The sequence below is a fragment of the Camellia sinensis genome, chromosome 5 (genome assembly GCF_055761805.1).
Source record: "Camellia sinensis isolate YWXY chromosome 5, ASM5576180v1, whole genome shotgun sequence".
NCBI lineage: Eukaryota > Viridiplantae > Streptophyta > Magnoliopsida > Ericales > Theaceae > Camellia > Camellia sinensis.
This window is the reverse complement of record NC_138965.1, coordinates 180972642-180992024: the sequence shown is the minus strand read 5'-3', so window position 1 is coordinate 180992024 and position 19383 is coordinate 180972642. Positions and strand designations below refer to the sequence as shown.

At 37.1% G+C, this 19383-nt stretch overlaps 1 long non-coding RNA gene across 1 annotated transcript; it reads right to left on the bottom strand.

The window, feature by feature from the left end:
- Positions 1-15000: 15000 nt before the first annotated feature.
- On the bottom strand, positions 15001-17926 carry LOC114268875 (uncharacterized). The gene is made up of 3 exons (XR_003631444.2): positions 17714-17926; positions 17410-17517; positions 15001-15295 (listed from the first exon to the last, which is right to left on the bottom strand). It is a non-coding gene; the product is annotated as an uncharacterized LOC114268875 (long non-coding RNA).
- Positions 17927-19383: the final 1457 nt, after the last annotated feature.

Here is a 19383-nt window from a genome sequence, read left to right as displayed (position 1 = left end):
GTCAGCATTTAAAATCCCCTATACAAATAATTACAGACACAATCTGTGTATAGTTACTGCAGTACCCTTTTCAACTTCTCTCATACACTATGGTTAGTAATAAGATTGTTAAATTATTTTTATAAAAAATCTTAAAAAACATAATTTATATATTAAAAAAAATCTAAATATTTATAATTATCCCATGCATAGCACGGGTGATAGGCTAGTATATATATATTCGTATGGTAAGAATTGAGACAAAAAAGGTAAGAAAGTAGAGCTTTTGAAATTAAAAAAAAAATGCGACAATGAAATCAAAGAGAGAAAAAGATGAATAAACAAAAACTGTGTTACTGTGAAAAATAGAGTTTCATAATTTAAATTTATGCAAAACCTAGTTTATCTTCTTAATTGTTCATAATTTGTATTTTGTTTTAGCCTAATACAGTCATATTTTGATGTAAATTTTGGGATAAAGTGTGTATTGGTAAGAAATGTAGATGATTTTTGTTTTTTTACCTTCATGCCGTAGTTACATTCTTATTACATGATTAGATTATGTTAAAGATTTAAACAATTAAGTAATAGAAATGAGACATTGACACTTGTATAAGAACTAAAGTTCTTGACTAAAAGTACAAGGGATTGATTGTTACAATTTCATGTGTAGGGACCAAAGTAGGGTTTCACTAGAAGTGCAGGGGGTTGACTGTTATGATTTCATGTGTAGGGTGTAACGCCCTCAAAAATATACCCATTATATATATCATTGACATGCATTATTTAAAGAAAACACTTTAATAATTCATTATAATATCCATCAGAGTCTTACTAAACAAAAGCATTACATGTAACATCAAAGTAAATGCCCCACCGGCTTACATCTTTCCAAGCCAACACTTGGACACAAAGTATGAGCTCTAACTCAAATATAAATAAAGCCCTAGGCTTGAGTGTTTACATGTACTAACAATGAAAAACAAATAACTAAAAATAGTCTTCAAAATCCAAGTCCTTCCAAGCTAAGTCCTTGGAGATAGCTTATCACCTGAACCTGAAAATGATGTTCCCATAAAGGGTGAGTCACAGCCCAGTAGAAATATACTAAACCACATATAAGCAATGAATAAAGCAATAGCATTCAACAGATGGTTAACCAAGATAATCAATTACTTCATTTTACAGTCTCATGACACTATTGTCTAAGACACGTTGTACTTTCCAATTTTATCAACATGGCTCAGAACCTGGCCAAACTTACAACAGTGAATTACATATAACATATTCACATCCTTCCAATATCAACAAACAAATGAGACTCAAGCTCAAATCAAAACACTTCATACTTCCAGATTGATACACATTTTAGTGCTGTATCAATAAAACACTTCTATATAAATAAGCACACATAAAAGTGATGCTAATGGAGTCCATCCCCTATCTCCTCCCAAACAAAATCCGGTTTAGAGGTCCATCCCCTATCTTCCCCTAAACCGTGGAGTACATCCCCTATCTCCTCCCACACAAAACAATGTATGCAAATGCAATGCTCAATCAATACACGTATTTTCTGTATCAATGCAATAATCAAAATTAATGACTTAACCAATGTGATTAGTTTCAGTTATTCCTAATCCACATGCAATGTCTACAACAATCACGACTATCCTCCACCGATAGCCCAAAACAGTTATTTCTAAACTGAAAATAACTATGTCAACAATTCAATAGACAAATGATTCAAATTATCCAACTACGCCATTTAATCAATGAATTCCCCAATTCCATGAATTTAACCATCTTTTCCCAATTCCATGAATTAATTATACAAATTAATTTAATAATACAACTAGGGTTTTTCCCAAAATTTACCAAAGTATCCCCAACATATCAAAATACCAAAACTTAGAACAAAACCTATAAAATGGAGTAGGAAATCCCTACCTCGAAGAAATAGCCCCAAAAGAGAAGATGGAGATGAAGACCCAAACTCCAAAATGCTCCAAACTACCAACAATTCAGATTAAATGGAAGCCCTCGACCCACTCTATCTTTTTAATAAAGGATCTAAGGTAGAAACTCACTCTAAGTAGATTAATCCTAAGAGAGAAGGTGTGTAGAGGGAGAGAGAAGTCGGACCTAGGGTTTGGAATCAAAAGAAGATGAAAAAGACTGATCAAAACCCGTTGCTGCGTATATAAACTGGACAGGCTCGCTCGAGCGAAGACCTGGTCGCTCGAGCGACCAGACACAAAAATCTACGCTCGAGCCAAGGAGGCCTTGCTCGAGCCAACAACCCAAAAGCTCGCTCGAGCGAAAGAAAACTTGATCGAGCGAAGAACTCAAACCCTCAGGTCTGTAACCAGACACACGCTCGAGCGAAGGAACTATCGCTCGAGCGAAGAATGAACTAACTCGCTCGAGCGAAGAAAATCTCGCTCGAGCCAAGAATGCACAGCTACAGGTCCAAAATCAGACGCAACCTCTCGCTCGAGCTACCAAATCCCGGCTCGAGCGAAGAACCAAAAATAACAGCTCGCTCGAGTGACAATATCCTCGCTCGAGCGAAGATCCAAAATTCTGGACCACAACACTTGGTTTCTAAACCCAACCAACCTGAAACAGACCTACCCAACACATCCTATAAGTCCAAATGAGAAAATAAGGGACAACAACAACAATTATAAAATGGGAGAAGACCGGGGTCGCTATAAAGAATTTCGTCCCCGAAATTAAACATAAGTTTTTGAAAACAGATTTTTTTTTTTTTTTTTTTTTTTTTGACAATTCATTAGTAAACATCTTGACCCAAAACTGGTCATTTCATCTCTTTATCAAGAGGCATCTCATATTAAATATATAACACAACATATATCTCAACCTGTATCATTATTATGCATTATTCCTTTCAATGTTAACAATTCCCATATCATATTCAATCGCATGATATACAACCCATTCAACAATGTACTCAACAGATGCAATATTACACTAAACTTCTATAATGAAGCAAGTTTCAAGATACACCCATTTACCAATACAAACTCAATGTTTTACAACTTAAGACATATATAAAGCTCTTAAGTTCAACAATATAACAGAATCTAATTATAAGATTACAAATCAACAAACATGTCCAGATATTTCTGGCGGACTTCCAACTCACGTTCCCAAGTGGCTTCCTCCACTCCGTGGTGTTTCCACAAAACTTTGACCAAAGGGATGGTTTTGCCTCGCAAAACTTGATCCCGTCTATCCAAGACCCGAACCGGTCTCTCCTCATACGAAACATCCTCATCAATCACTAAATCAGTCCAATCCAACACATGTGATGGATCCGGCTCATACTTCCGAAGCATACTCACATGAAACACGTCATGTACTCCGGACAACTGCGGTGGTAAAGCTAAATGATAAGCAGCCTCGCCAATCCTCTCAAGGATCTCAAACGGACCAATGAACCGAGGGGACAACTTCCCGCTCTTCCCAAATCTCATCAAACCCCGTCTAGGTGATATCTTCAGAAAGACATGATCACCCACCTCAAACACCAAAGATCTCCTCCTACGGTCGGCATAAGATTTCTGACGACTCTGTGTTGTAACAAGTCTCTTACGGATAAGCTCAACTTTCTCCGTTGTTTCCCTCACCAACTCCGGACCCAACATAGGTGCATCACCCACCTCGGCCCAACAAACAGGAGATCTACACAGTCGGCCATACAAGGCCTCAAACGGTGCCATACCGATACTAGACTGGAAGCTGTTGTTGTAGGCAAACTCCACCAACGGCAAGTGCCTCTCCCACGACCCACTAAAGTCTAGAACACAACCCCGCAGCATATCCTCAAGGATCTGAATAGTACGCTCGGACTGCCCGTCAGTCTGAGGATGGTAAGCCGTGCTAAAGGTCAACTTAGTGCCTAAGGCACTCTGCAAACTCTGCCACAACCTGGCAGTAAAACGAGGATCTCTATCTGAGACGATCGTCACTGGAACCCCGTGTAACCTCACTATGTCCCGAATGTACAAGTCGGCAAGATGATCTACCGAATCTCTCACACGCATAGGAATGAAGTGCGCCGACTTAGTCAACCGGTCTACTACCACCCAAATAGCATCACTACCCTGCTGAGTCCTCGGAAGACCCACAACAAAGTCCATAGTGACGTGTTCCCACTTCCACTCGGTAATAGGCAAGGGTTGCAACAAACCCGCTGGCCTCTGATGTTCGGCCTTCACTTGCTGACAAGTAAGGCACTTTGATACGAAAGCTGCCACATCTCTCTTCATACCCCGCCACCAGAACTGGCGACCCAAATCCCAATACATCTTAGTGCCTCCCGGATGCACCGCAAGGCGTGAATGATGAAAATCTCGGAGTACCTCCTCTCGACAAGACTCCGGCACAAACAGACGGTCTCGGTATCTCACACTGAGGTCGGGATACACTGCCAAACCCTTCTCAACCTTCCCACCAGAAATCTTCTCACGGAGGGTTTCTACCTCAAGGTCACCCCTCTGAGCCTCTAACACTCGAGTCACGAGTGTAGGCTGTACAACAACAGAAAACAAGGCCGCAGCCTCTACGGATTCGCCCAGAAGTAAGTTAAACTCCCCAAGTGTACCCAACATCTCCCATTCTCGGATGGCTATACTAGCTATGACACCAACAGGTTTTCTGCTAAGGGCATCGGCCACCACATTGGCCTTTCCCGGATGATAATGCAACTAAAAGTCATAATCCTCTATAAATTCCATCCACCTCCTCTGCCTCAAGTTCAAATCTTTCTGTGTAAACAAATATTTCAGACTCTTATGATCCGAGAACACCTCAAACCTCTCACCATAAAGATAATGCCTCCAAATCTTCAAGGCAAATATCACAACTGCTAACTCTAGATCATGCGTAGGGTAATTCTGCTCGTGAATTTTCAACTGACGTGAGCCATAGGCAACTACTTTCCCTTCTTGCATTAACACACAACCCAGACCTTCTCGTGAAGCATCACAATAGACTGCATAACCCAACCCTCTCTCTGGAATAATCAACACTAGAGCGGTGGTCAATCTAACTTTTAACTCCTGGAACGACTTTTCACAAGTCTCACCCCATACAAATTTGACTCCCTTCCGAGTCAGTCTAGTCAACGGTGACGCTAACCTGGAGAAATCTTTCACAAACCGACGGTAATACCCAGCTAATCCCAGAAAACTGCAGATCTCAAACACACTCTTAGGCTGTGCCCAATCCTGCACTGCCTCAACCTTGGATGCATCAACAGACACCCCTTCCCCGGATACCACGTGGCCTAAGAATTTGACTTCCCTCAACCAGAACTCACACTTCCCAAACTTGGCATACAGCCTATGGGCTCTAAGTAACTCAAGCACCACTCTCAAGTGTTCCTCGTGCTCCTCCTCAGAAGGCGAATAGATAAGGATATCATCCACAAAAACGACTACAAACCGATCCAAGAATTTTCGGAAGATCCGGTTCATCAAATCCATAAAAACTGCCGGTGCATTGGTGAGCCCAAATGGCATCACCAGAAACTCATAGTGGCCATACCGTGTACGGAATGCCGTTTTCGGAATATCCTCCTCCCTGACCCTCAACTGGTGGTAACCCGATCTTAAGTCTATCTTAGAGAAACAACGGGAACCCTTCAACTGGTCAAATAGATCATCTATACGAGGCATAGGGTACTTATTCTTAACCGTAGCCCAATTCAATTTCCGGTAATCTATACAAAGTCTCAAAGCACCACCTTTCTTTTTAACAAAGAGGGCCGGTGCTCCCCACGGCGAAACACTAGGACGTATAAAGCCCTTATCTAGCAACTCCTGGAGCTGAATCTTCAACTCAACTAACTCGGCTGGGGCAAAACGATAAAGTGCCATAGAAATCGGCGCCGTGCCGGGCACTAGGTCAATAGAGAACTCAATCTCTCGATGCGGTGGCAAACCAACAAGATCCTCGGGAAAGACGTCCGAGTACTCACAAACCACCCTTGGCAACACAATCTGAGACTCATCATCGTTACTAATCGAAAGGTTAGCAAGTAGACCACTAAGCTCACTCCGTCCTCGCGGAACATACCCCGGTGGCAACACATTACCCACCCGGTCCCCCAGAAAATGAAAATACTCTCCACTCACGGTACAACAAGTGACCATCTGGCGGTAGCAATCAATAACTGCCCGGTATGACGATAACCAGTCCATACCCAAAATAACATCGAAACCTCTCATAGGCATAACTACAAAGGAAAATGGGATTCTATGGTAATCAACCTCTATATCACAACCCCTAACACCGTGTTTCAAAATCAATTCACCCCCAAGAGGTGACACTACACAAATAGGAGATGCTAACTGTGCTAACTCCAACTCCAAAACAGATGCAAATGCAGCAGACACAAAGGAATGAGATGCACCCGTATCAATCAAAACATTAGCAACCGAGTTGCAAAACAAGAAGGTACCTCTCACAACTGATGGTGTCGGTACAAGATCCTGCGCGGTAACAGCGTACACGCGCCCAGACGACCTCTGATCAACCTGCTCACCCCTAGGAGCATAAGATTGCTGCACTGACTGGGACGATGAAGCCCCCTGATTGGCCCTCGAGGCCTGACCCGACTGAGCTGGCTGCTGACCCTGAATCTGCCTCAAACCAGATGTACCAGGTGTGCCACCCAACTGCGGGCAATACCTCTTCATATGCCCTGGCTGACCACATTGATAACACGAGAGTGGCTGGCCTCTACCCTGACTCTGGCTCTGAGATCGAGCCGAAGATGATGCTGCTCTCTGCACTCCTCCCCTCTGAGGACAAACTGGAGACTTGTGGCCCAGCTGGCCGCACTTGAAACAGGTAATGTCTCCCTGACTGCCTTTTCCCGAACTGGCACTCGGCACAGGAAAAGTCGATCTAGAAAAGCTACCCTAAGACTGCTGAGGATTAAAACCCTTCTGTCTCCTACCATCACTCTGACCATCCTGACTCCTTTTGGAGCCCTTTTGTCCTTCCTCCTCCTCCTGCATCATAATTTCCATGTAGGCTGCAGCATCAACCATACGCCCATAATCCCGAATCATAGTTCCCCCAACTCTCAACTTGAGGCCACGCCTCAACTTCTTCTCAAACTCAATACAACGGCGTTCCTCAGACGCCACCAACTCAGGTGCAAACCTGGACAAACTAGTAAATGCAGCCTCAAACTCGGCCACTGAAGAACTCGACTGCTTAAGTTGACAAAACTGGTCTCTCAGCTTCTCCCTGACTGCTGGAGATAAGAACTTCTCCTGGAAAGCATTCACAAAAGCCTCCCATGTACCTCCTATACGACCCTTAGTAAACTTCCACCACTGACCCGCATCCCCCTTCAACTGGAAAGATGCCAAGGTCACTTTCAACCCCTCGTCTTCGATGCCAAGCATCTCAAACGTCTTTGTTGTCTGTTCGAGCCATTCATCTGCCTTAAGCGGCTCTTTAGGATCACCCACAAATTCATCCGGGTTAGACCGGAAGAACTCCCTCTTCAGAAAGGAAAGTCCTGCATCCGCAACAACAACCTGAGCTTGATTCTCAGCTCTGAGAATGCCTACTGACTCCCTGAATGCCCCTGCTATCTCTTGGGCTAGAGCGCCCATAGCCTGCTGCCCTACTAGCTCGGCCACATTGGCCTGGCCAATTCCTTCCTTAACTGCCGGAATCTCCTCTGGCACAGGCACCTCCTGCCTACCCGGCCTACCACGCCTACCGCGTCCTCGTCCTCGTCCTGACATCCTAATAAAGGAAACAAAGACATTAGCACATTAATAAATGTGCTGAAGCTAAACACTCACGTCCTAATGCATTGGACAACAATAATTCATTCCACGTAAGCACATAATCACATAAGCACCTACGAATTTCATTCCCGGATAATGATAGTCCCAATGCGTTACTATAGTTCCGGTTGGAAGCAGCAGTGATCAAGTGCCTTTCCAACAAGACTACTAAAAACTCAAGGGTCCAATCATCATCCCAGAAACTACATTTCATACCCACATAATCACATAAACATGTTATCACATAAGCATATAACGTTATACTAAGTCTCTATCAAACGAGACGAACCCATTGTGATACTAATCACTTCCCACGTACCCAAAGTATTCAAACCCGGTACGCTTTGATACCAAGTTGTAACGCCCTCAAAAATATACCCATTATATATATCATTGACATGCATTATTTAAAGAAAACACTTTAATAATTCATTATAATATCCATCAGAGTCTTACTAAACAAAAGCATTACATGTAACATCAAAGTAAATGCCCCACCGGCTTACATCTTTCCAAGCCAACACTTGGACACAAAGTATGAGTTCTAACTCAAATATAAATAAAGCCCTAGGCTTGAGTGTTTACATGTACTAACAATGAAAAACAAATAACTAAAAATAGTCTTCAAAATCCAAGTCCTTCCAAGCTAAGTCCTTGGAGATAGCTTATCACCTGAACCTGAAAATGATGTTCCCATAAAGGGTGAGTCACAGCCCAGTAGAAATATACTAAACCACATATAAGCAATGAATAAAGCAATAGCATTCAACAGATGGTTAACCAAGATAATCAATTACTTCATTTTACAGTCTCATGACACTATTGTCTAAGACACGTTTTACTTTCCAATTTTATCAACATGGCTCAGAACCTGGCCAAACTTACAACAGTGAATTACATATAACATATTCACATCCTTCCAATATCAACAAACAAATGAGACTCAAGCTCAAATCAAAACACTTCATACTTCCAGATTGATACACATTTTAGTGCTGTATCAATAAAACACTTCTATATAAATAAGCACACATAAAAGTGATGCTAATGGAGTCCATCCCCTATCTCCTCCCAAACAAAATCCGGTTTAGAGGTCCATCCCCTATCTTCCCCTAAACCGTGGAGTACATCCCCTATCTCCTCCCACACAAAACAATGTATGCAAATGCAATGCTCAATCAATACACGTATTTTCTGTATCAATGCAATAATCAAAATTAATGACTTAACCAATGTGATTAGTTTCAGTTATTCCTAATCCACATGCAATGTCTACAACAATCACGACTATCCTCCACCGATAGCCCAAAACAGTTATTTCTAAACTGAAAATAACTATGTCAACAATTCAATAGACAAATGATTCAAATTATCCAACTACGCCATTTAATCAATGAATTCCCCAATTCCATGAATTTAACCATCTTTTCCCAATTCCATGAATTAATTATACAAATTAATTTAATAATACAACTAGGGTTTTTCCCAAAATTTACCAAAGTATCCCCAACATATCAAAATACCAAAACTTAGAACAAAACCTATAAAATGGAGTAGGAAATCCCTACCTCGAAGAAATAGCCCCAAAAGAGAAGATGGAGATGAAGACCCAAACTCCAAAATGCTCCAAACTACCAACAATTCAGATTAAATGGAAGCCCTCGACCCACTCTATCTTTTTAATAAAGGATCTAAGGTAGAAACTCACTCTAAGTAGATCAATCCTAAGAGAGAAGGTGTGTAGAGGGAGAGAGAAGTCGGACCTAGGGTTTGGAATCAAAAGAAGATGAAAAAGACTGATCAAAACCCGTTGCTGCGTATATAAACTGGACAGGCTCGCTCGAGCGAAGACCTGGTCGCTCGAGCGACCAGACACAAAAATCTACGCTCGAGCCAAGGAGGCCTTGCTCGAGCCAACAACCCAAAAGCTCGCTCGAGCAAAAGAAAACTCGATCGAGCGAAGAACTCAAACCCTCAGGTCTGTAACCAGACACACGCTCGAGCGAAGAAATTATCGCTCGAGCGAAGAACGAACTAACTCGCTCGAGCGAAGAAAATCTCGCTCGAGCCAAGAATGCATAGCTACAGGTCCAAAATCAGACGCAACCTCTCGCTCGAGCTACCAAACCCCAGCTCGAGCGAAGAACCAAAAATAATAGCTCGCTCGCTCGAGCGAAGATCCAAAATTCTGGACCACAACACTTGGTTTCTAAACCCAACCAACCTGAAACAGACCTGCCCAACACATCCTATAAGTCCAAATGAGAAAATAAGGGACAACAACAACAATTATAAAATGACAGAATCTACGGAACCTAAGTCCGGATACAATAATCAAATGGGAGAAGACCGGGGTCGCTATATAGGGACCAAAGTGAAATTTAGTGCAAAGCACAAGAATGCCAAATGTAATTTACCCTATTTTTCTTTATGCTGTTTGTCGAAACTTTAAAATTTTACAATCACATAGACACACTTAAATTTTTTTTTTTATAATTTTTTTTTCCTTTCTACTGCACACAATGTTGCTTATTGTAGGTATATTTTCAATTTGTACTAATTATATAATACAATTGTGAAACAAATTTTTGGTGCAAAAAAATAAAAATAAAAATAAAAATCAACTTGATGGATCGTCCAAAAATTATCAAGATTAAATTTTATATTTTAAAAAAAATATTTAATTAAAATATTCTTAGTGAAAATTATACTAGGGTTTGATCAACAACAACCAAGCAATAATTCAAACTGAACAATTTAAACATGAACAATCAGGCAATTGTGGTTTTGGTTCGAATGTATCAAAAAAATGAGGACTTCTTTGGATCAATGGTAACAAAGTAAACAAGAAGAAAGAACACACTTTTTATATCAACAGATGGTAGCAAAGTAGATTTGAATAAACAGAAGTAATTTCAGATTGAAATTATTGAAGTTCACTCAAAAAAAGTACAAGTTACAATCAAACGAACTAGTCCTAAATTACAATTGAAACTACTCCTAAGTTTAAGAACTAAGTTGATATGTTGTTGTTATTGATGTCCCTCTCCGCTGCTCCTTTACTGCTTTTATAATGCTCCAAATCTTAGCCATGCCTTCCTTCTTTTTAGTCACTGTCCTATGATCCTTCAAATCAACTTTCATTCAACTGCTCAAAACTGCCTTGACTTTCTTGAACCTTCCAACCTTCTTTGGTTCTTCTTTTTGAAGCAAAACCAACTTCCTCATTGCTGCCACATGTCCACCATGATCTCTAGCACTACCTTTGACAGAGAAAAACGTTTTACTAAGGCCGAAAACTGCTTACAACCTCCTTTGCTTCTTTAAACTTTTATCTTTGACCCAACTCCACTTTTAAACCTCCAATCACATCATGACATAAATTCCCTTCAATTAATGAGCATAATCGATAGAGAAAAGCTTTCCAATTCAAAAATATGGTCCCCTATAAATCAGTCCACCAAGCTAATTAACTAATTAATAACTAGCTCATGACCCTCTCAGCCAATTGATGCACACGATCAATTTCTTCACACCACGTAGCCCCTTGACTACTAAAAGACTTCATTTTGACTTCACTACCATGTGTCATCATCTAATTAATCCACCTGTTGATAGGAATTTTATGAAAATAGTTACAAACAAATATATATACACATATAAGTTACCTATGATAACTAAGATTCTAATTTTTAATAGTGGTGATATATGCACCAATTGATATACCAATTAATATATAGTTTTAAATATATAATCTCTTAGCCAATCATAAAGTGACACTGTGCCACATTACCTGAGTTGTAGGAACTCCTACATCTTGAATTGGAGGAAAACTTTTACAAAAATACATATATATATTTACAAAAATATATATATATATATATATATGTAGTTCTATTTTAAAACTATGAAACCTACAAATGTTTTTTACACTTTTCATTCCACAAATATATCTTTAAACAACTGAAAAATTTTCTAGTATGTAATGTACACCGTATGCAATCCTATCATAAAATTGCATAAGTTTTCACGAATTTACATAAGTCATCTCACAAAAATATATAATTAAACATAAATTCATGTAAGTTCACTTTTATAAATAGACTTACGTGACTTGGTATTCAACTTATGTAATTTTGTGGTAAAGTTGTATACGACATGCATTGCAGACCGGAGCATTTTCCTAAACAATTATGCAATTTACGTTAATATATTTGTTTGGGGAGTGACTTTTTGGTTAAAATAAACTAAGTTACCATATCACTCTCTTTATTTTCGTACATGTCTTTTTTGTAATTTTTTTTTAAAAAGTCAATTAAAACAGTCAATTTCCAAATGAACTCTAACAATGTCTAACTGTTTTAAATAAGTTTGATTTTTAAAAATTGGGTTTGGATTTGTTTGGGAACTTCATATTTTAATTCAAAAGTAAAAAAGTCACTAATTTTTTTTTTATAAAAAGTTACAAATATTAAAAAAACAAAAAAAAAAAACAAATTCATTCACTTTTCTTTTTGCACTCGATAAAAAATCAAAATGGCTTATTAGAGTCACATCCTTGATGATGATGTAAGATGTGTAATTAATGGTGTAAAAGATAAGACTACAAAGGGGAAGTTACGGAACTGCTACGTAGCTCGAATTGTCGAGCTTGAAATTGGCTCGAATCCAATTTCAGAAGTAGAGAAGGAGAAGAGAAGGAAGGAGGAGGATGAGGAGGATGAGGAGGAGGAGGAGGACTGGAGGGGGGAATAATCATAGAGGGAGAAGAGAAGGAAGGAGGAGGAGAAGGAGGAGGAGGAGGAGGAAGGAGGAAGGGGAGGGGCTCGGTCGACGGCAGTGGTGCTGCGACGAAGGGGAGGGGCTCAGCGGGACCGGAGGCGATGGCGGTGGTGCTGCGACGATCGCTGGTGCTACGACGAAACGGAGGGGCTCGGACGACGGCAGAAGCGGAGGGGCCCTCTCTTCTCTCTATTCCCTCTTCCCCTCTTCTTTCTCTTCTCCTCTCTTCTTCCTTTCTTCTCTTCCTCTTTTTCCTCTGTTTCAGACCACCCAAAACGCCCAAAACGACATTCGAGCCAATTTCGAGCCAAGATTTTCGAGCTACGGCTCATTTTCCTTTTTTGGTTGGTTTAAGAACAGTGTTATGTGGTATTTTTTATATATTGTGATTAGTGGATTATATAGAATTTAAGATTGTGTTCAGTAATTAAAAATAGGGCAAACTTCACTTTACACCCTTATGGTTTAGGCCATGTGCAGATTATCCCCTGATGTTTGAATATCACCACATAATCTCTCTGTAGTTGATGGAGTAAAGTGCACAGTTAATACCGTTAATGGTAGACGTCAAGGGGTAATCCGCACATGGCTTAAACCATAGGGGAGTAAGTGAAGTTTTCCCTAAAAAAATACAAATGAATATAATGATTTGTGATTGACTAGGGATATAACTACACGGTGCCTTGGACTAATCAACTCTACGAAGAAAGTAAGAATTGACTACACGGAGAGGGAATAAAATCAGCCATCAAAGTGGGGTCAAAGATGTAATTTTCCCTCCTAGGACTTTTAGCCCCAAAATGAAAATGATACAATTTTAATTCCTTTTCTGTACAATTAAATTCCCAAAATTTCAGAATAATTTTAAATATTATGTACCAAGCTGGAGAGTTCATCTCTCAAATTTTAAATTCAATCGGCCTAGATGCAAGTAAATCAAGACGTTTGTACACTAAAATCCTTAATTCACTAGAATGACTTTAAAATTAACTTAATATATATACTCTATTAACATTAGAATAACATGTACAGAGCTTGAAAACTTAATCTCTTGAATTTTGAATTGAATCAGTCCCAGATAAAATTGAGGTTGTTAATGTAGTGCAATTCTTAAACAATTAAGATGAATATAAATTTTCAAAATGCAATATACTAATTGAAATATCGTCTGCCTCTCAAGTTTCAAGTCCACTTGAGAATTAGTGCACACAAATCAAGATGACTGATTGCGTAAAAATTAAGAGCAAATTACAAACACACCCCTTGAGATTTACTTGAATTACAAATTATCCTATGTAGTTTTAAAAATTATATTATGCCCCTCAAGGTTTTCAATTTCATAACAAATAGGTCATTTTATAAATAAATAATCAAATTAATTAACAATTTTTAATAATGTTAAAATTTTATTTCAATTAATAATTCAGATAATTTTATTATTGCATAGGTAAACAGTTAGAAATTCACTTCTTCAATTAATTCTATTAAATAAATTTTTTTGACATGGACGTATTTGTAATTTTCCAAACCACAGGGACAATTCGTGTTTTAAGTAAATCTCAAGAGATGTATTTGTAATTTATCCAAAAATGAACTAACGGAACTCTAAGCTAAAGTGATAAGAATACTATGACGGTTTTATTATAATTATCAATTTTAATTCGACAAATCTTAGGTACATGCGGGGCATACATGATTCCTTATATATTTTCATTGTTTGGGTTATATAAGTTTGTGTTAGAACTTATACATTCACTACAACAAAATTGAATTTTTACGACTTGCAATGCATGTCATAAAAATTCTTTCATGGCATGCACACAAATGTTGTTATATGACATACGTGAAAAATTGAGCGTCATTTACGACATGCAAGTAAAGTTATAAAAAGTAATAAATTAAACATTAATGACATACTTTGTATGTCGCATATAATTTTTTACGACATTTTTGACATGCCATAAATCATCAGATTTTCCATGACATAATTTTGCATGCCGTAGAAAGTTATTTTTAATATATTTATTGCATATTTTATATGCCATATATAATATTTTACGACATTTTCTTGCATGTCATAAATCATCACTTTTTACGACATAATTTTATATACTGTAGGTGGTAATTTTTAATATATTTATGACATACTTTGTATGTCATATATTATCTTTTAAGGCATTTTCTTGCATGTCATAAATCATTACACTTTTCATAACATAATTTTATATGCCATAGAAGGTTATTTTTAATATATAGTATATATACTTATGCCGTATATATAACCTTGCCTAACAGTATGTAAACAGTAGCTTATAAAATGCAACCTGTTAAAAAACCAAGCAAGAGCAGCAACTATGAAGCAAGCAAAAAAAATTTAATATCCATACACCAAATAACCTGCATACTAACTTTCATCCTCAACTTCTATCATATCAAGCTGATAACAACCTCAAACATACAAACTAAACAAAAATCCAAATCATAAGATTCACTAATCTCTAAAATACGACTGTAAACATCCAAAAAGTATCCAAATGATAAAATTCACTAATTTCTAATTCAACTGGCTCTCTAATAAGTCCCTTAGTTCTTCACTAAAGAAGACAAGAAGATCATCTGAAGAATGTTCAGCACTTTGAAATAGTTGATCAGCAACAACTGCTTCCTGCAAAGAATAGCATTGTGCTACCCCCCTAACATCAAAATTGCAGGATCAATTAAGCATAAACATTAAATAGAGTCCATTAGATCAATTAAAACACAAATGAAAATATATATGCGTGTTAACTTAATTCACATTTACATTCAAGAGTAGCAATTACTGGGATACAAATCATTATCAAGAACTAACACATATGAATTGATACCTGCAAAATCACAGCAAGCAACAACTCAAGTGCACTACACTTTTCCAGTACTTACACAGTTATGGAGAAGAAAAAAAACACTACAAGGCAAAAATTGTCCATCTAATTCTTTTTGGTAGTGAATACGAACTTTTACCAAGTTGAAAGGGAAAAAAAAAGAAAAAAGAAAAAAAAAGAAGGATGCGGCTCTGACAGTCAAGTAAAGTATCAGAGCACCAAGTTCAGAGTTCAAAAATCCAAGCAAGAAATAAAATGGGTACGTCCCACTTACCTAAAAGTGCTATAGTATGCCTACAAATTAATGTAACTTTCACAGTTAACATAATGAAATTTAAGGTAAAGCCAAAGCATCACTCTTAAATATCATTGGTCAATGAGTAACATTCCTGGAATACTTACCCATTATCAGTTGTATTAAACAAACTCAGCATTATTAGTCCATCTTCTTTGAGTATCCATATTTTGTTTGAAGTAATTTTGACATCAATGAGTGCACCCTAACAGAATCGAAGCACAGACGTTCAATACATGAACAGAAAGGAAATGTGACGACGCCTATTTTTATTTTATTTTTCCACTTTCTCCTTCCTTTTTCTTACCGTCTACAAATTCCACCACAAATCCAAGATCCAAACACAGCTTTAATTTCTCAAACTGGTATACAATCATATACCACTTTAAACTAAAAGTGTTCTTCCTTGAAATTGATTTTAGAGTGACAATATACTTAATTCTTCCTTAAAATCATGCTACTGAGGTATTGTTTCTCTTTGACCTTGCAGCTATGTTTTATGGTCTAGATGATGTATTTTTTCATTATTTCCCTTTATTGTGTTTTTCTACCATTGCATATTTCCCCATAGTTCTTAAAAAAATTTCTTATCTTAAAAGATTAGTTCGTGATTTTTAAAATATTTTAAGCCCTCTTTGCAGCAGTCGTCAATACAGAAAACAAGCATATTATTAAAATTAAAAAAAAAAATGTGGAAGGTAAAGAATGTGTAACTTTAACAATATTAATAAGTAAATAAAAATTGAAGTAAAAAATTTTAGAGAAAAAGATTTTAAGTATACTGTGATGAATCAAATATGAACCATCAGTTCTTACTTAGTTCTCCTTTTCACTTCCAGAATGTGCTCTAAAACCTGAAAACTTGATTTTATGGCCTTTACAAAAGTGTGTCTACTCTTATCTACATGCATATTTTCACTTCAAATCTACCTCTGTAATGCACACTCTCTAACTTACTATACATATGTCTATCAGATAGAAAAGGAGACCTGGAGCTATCCTGACTTGCCCCCGTAGTAAAATCTGTTATGTTGCTTGTTAGCATGTTAATGTCTTGCTTGCAGTTTGTATTATTTAGGAATTCTCTATGTCTATTGTGTTTCAATAAAAGATTAACAGTAGTGGTCAAGTTTTCTTTCCCTCTCCTTTCATTTATTTATTTTTTGGGAATTGTTTGTCAAGGACTATTTCTATGTTTTCTGAAAAATAAAAACAGAAAACAGGAACACAATCAAACAGGCCCTTGCTTGAAACAATACGAAATGTTGCATGCCTGTGTAGTCTGAATTAAAGAGGTTTCAGTTATGATCCTTTCTCCGACCAGAATTGAGAGTACCATATGAAATTACAAAGATGAATGCAAGTTTGATTTTCATGAGGAACTCAATAAGTCACAATTCATACTCTAAATTTCTCCGGAGAACCAAAATGAAGACAAAACTCAGATCAGAAATGGTTAACAAACATTGAATGAAGACACTTGCTTTAAAATTAATCCAATCAAATCACAAAGAAACATCACAAAAAAATCACATAATTAATTCCAATCCATCATTGACAATCATTTCACTGTCATTTCTAACACACCAATTGCATCAAATACGAACGCTTCTAGAATGAGAGGAAACTGAACAAGTTAGAAACTCACAAAGAAATCAAATCCGTGGAAGGGGCTCAGAATCAGAATCGAACTCCAAGCTCGGAATCAATCGATTGGTGCTCGTGTAACTAACATCACTGTGGCTCGGAATCAATTCTTGATTAAGAGAGAGCGAGAGAGAGAGAGAGTGAATTAAGAACATTGAAATAAAATTGGAGACGGAATTGAAGGAATCAAGAATTGAAGATAATGCTGATATTGAAAAATACGACCTAATCAATCTATACTTGTGAAAATAAGTAGAGATTGAGATCAAAACAACGAAAAAACACAGAATCAATAGTGAAATTACCCAATAGAGAACTGAAATAGCAGTGACAGAGAGAGTCTGAGATGAAAAGACGATCTTTGATGAGCTTTGTCCCTCTGAAAATGTTTGCTAATTTGGTTGTGAAAGTGAGAGTCTGGTTTTAGTAAGCAGAAGCTTTGGAGCTTCCGCTGAATTTTGGAGGAATTTAGGAGAGATATAGAGATGACTATGAGGATAATAATAAATAATTAATATGTGTTTTTGGGTATAATTGAAATTAAATCAGGAAACAATAGGTAAAAACATAAATTAAATCAGGAACAATAGGTAAAAACATGGAAGGGTAAATCAAATTTTAAGTTTTCCATAATTTATTTTTAAAATTAATTTATTTTAAAAATTAGACAAAAATGATACATTAATCATATAACATAAAAATATTTTATTATATATAACTTATATAAAAAATGTCAAAAACTCTAAATAAATGATTAAATATTATACCAAATAGTCATGGGGAAAGCACCAATAAATCTCAAATTTGGGAATGTTAACCCATTTAGTCCCGAAGGTTTTTTGTTGGACTAATAGGTCCTATTTCTCAAGAAGCTTACTATAGGCATTTTTATGATTTCCCTTCTTTTCAAACATCAAACATTATTTATCCAACATCAAACATTAGCAACGTCAGGATTATTCATCAAACATCAAACACAGATTCTGAACCATTAAACATTAGGATTATTCATCAAACATCAAACATTATCCATCAAACATCAAACATCAGATTTATGAGTAACATCATCGAAACAACATCAAACATCATTATCAAAACAACATTACAATAACGATTAAACAATTTTTTAAATAATGATTAAATATCAAAATAAAATATTATTCTCCAACATTAAACATTATTCTTCAACATCAAACATTATTCATCAACCGTTATTATTCATCAAACATTATCAATTCTCTTTAATTCTTTGAATCTTCGTTATTGAAAATCCATAACCAGAGCTCGAAACCAACAACAAAACGAAAATGCAGAAGTGGTTTTCACTCGGCGGCGGCGAGGAAGATCGGCAACAACGGCATCTATTGACGTCTTCATTGTCGTCGTCTTCATCATCGTCTCTTTTGGCCGATTGGAACTCATACACATCGTCAAAACCTTCGGAACAGAGCACCGCCTTGGGGGTTTTTTATCTCGATCTCGAATCTGCTGTTAGGTCTGCCAATTCGATTTCTTATCGTGTTCTTTGTCCTGCTATTAATAATCAAACTCATATTCATACTTTTGTAGCATTGTGCACAAGTGCTTTGGTTTTGATGATTAATTTGCTCGAAACCCTAGTTTTGTTGATATTCATGACTATTGACTCCAAAGCTTCTTGCTTTTGAATCTGATCGATGTTTTTTTTGGAACATAGTTCTATACTGTTTTGAATTCTAGGGTTTATTTATGTAAATTTGTTGTGTTTAATTTGCATCGATTGTTCGTTGTTGATGATTAATGTTGATGATTAATGTTGTGATGTTTGATGTTGTTTTGATGATGATGTTTGATGTTGTTTTGATGATGATGTTTTGATGTAAAAAAGGACTAAATGATTTATAAAAAAACACTCAGGACTACATGGAGTAATATTTTCTAATATGGGACCTATGAGTAATTTTTCCAATAGTCATATGGGAGTGACACTTATACA